This window comes from Orycteropus afer, unplaced genomic scaffold (assembly GCF_000298275.1).
Source record: "Orycteropus afer afer isolate SDZICR_OR568_19922 unplaced genomic scaffold, OryAfe1.0 scaffold00108, whole genome shotgun sequence".
Taxonomy (NCBI): domain Eukaryota; kingdom Metazoa; phylum Chordata; class Mammalia; order Tubulidentata; family Orycteropodidae; genus Orycteropus; species Orycteropus afer.
In genome coordinates this window covers 430420-432076 of record NW_006921695.1, presented here as the reverse complement: position 1 = coordinate 432076, position 1657 = coordinate 430420, and the positions used below count along the sequence as shown (strand labels likewise).

At 35.8% G+C, this 1657-nt stretch overlaps 1 non-coding gene across 1 annotated transcript; it reads right to left on the bottom strand.

Moving 5' to 3' along the window:
* Nucleotides 1-1146: 1146 nt before the first annotated feature.
* On the bottom strand, nucleotides 1147-1251 carry LOC122150235. The gene has a single exon (XR_006163556.1). It is a non-coding gene; the product is annotated as a U6 spliceosomal RNA (small nuclear RNA).
* Nucleotides 1252-1657: the final 406 nt, after the last annotated feature.

Genomic DNA, 1657 nt, shown 5'->3' with positions numbered 1-1657 from the left:
GTGATTATAGAAATGATAGAACCTTTAGGTAGAAGTTTGGTGGCTTGCTTCGAGCTTTTGTTTTCTCTTCTAAATATGAACCCTGGCTTCATATTATGAAACCACAGGAATATAACACCATCTTGTTAACTGGGAATGAATCCTGGTGGCACAGTGGTTAAAGTGCTCAGTGCTAACTGAAAGGTTGGTGGTTAGAACCCACTGGTTGCTCCATGGGAGGAAGATGTGACAGTTGCTTCCTTAAAGATTACAGCCTTGGAAACTCTGTGGAGCAGTTCTAATCCATCCTATAAGATTGTCACCCTGGATGGTGCAAATGTTCAACGTGCTTGACTGCTAACCAAAAGATTGGAGGTTCATGTCTACCTAGAGGTACCTCAGAAGAAAGGCCTAAGGCTACTTCAAGAAAATTAGCCATTGAAAATCCTATGGAGCATAATTCTCTTTTGACACACACATGTCATCACGAGTCAGAATTAACTTTATGTAAACTGATTTATTTGACTGGGAAGTCCTTTATGGATGCAATTCTACTCCTCTCATCAGGGCACTGCTTATATGCCCATCACTTGAAGAATTACCTCTAGTTTCAACTGCAAGCAGATTTGGTTTCTATAAAAATATTTCACCTGATAGTCTCATGGAAAGTCTCTAGTGCTTGTTCATTTTTTTAAAAAAATTTTAAATAATTATGGATTAATGGAAAATTGCAAAGATAGTAGAGAGATGTCCCAGGTACTTGTTGGTCCTGGTTCCCCCCAATTGTTATGAAACTATAGTATCAAACCTAGGAATTTGACATTTGGTACAATGAATGTATACACTATATGCCTTTATTGTTGTTGTTGTTAATAAACTTAACGTTTTAAGTTTATAGAAAATTTTTGCAGCAAGTACAGAGGTCACACATATCTTCTCCCCTTTCAAACTTTCTCCTGTTATTAACATCTTGTATTCCTGTAGTATATTTATTACAATGAACCAATATTGATAGGTTATTATTACTTACTCAACTCCATAGTTTGTTTACATTAGGGTTCACTCTTTGTGCTATACTGCCCTATATGCTTTAAAATATATTTCCATATATTCATCATCACAGTATAATAAAGAATAGTTTCACGGTCCTAAAAATGCTCATGCTCAAAAAATAAGGAATGCTTCATAAATTTGTGTGTGTTATCCTTGTACAGGTGTCATGCTAATATTCTTTATATTTTTCCAAATTTAGTACATGGGGTCATGTGCTGCTGAATCTAAAACTGTACAATGCCACTTTTACAAGTTAGATTCATGTAAAACCCATCATGATAAAGATATGAAATGATCCTGCTGCCCCCAAAACTTCCTTTGTCCTATCCTTTTACAGTCACACTTGCCACCCTCCCTTGCACCATCTCTAATCCCTGGCAGTCATTAATTTATTCTCCATCTCTGTAGTTATGCCATTTTGAGAATATTACATAAATGGAAGCATACAATATGTAACCTAATGTTTTATCTGATGGTTTCATGGAGTGTTCCTAGTGTCTGCTACCTTTTCCCCCCAACGTTCTATAACTCTTCTACATTTTACCTATGCACAGCTCTACTGTTTTATAATTAATCAAATGCTAAGCACAAAAATGTTAAGTTACTTAATCACTTTGCTAGTTGC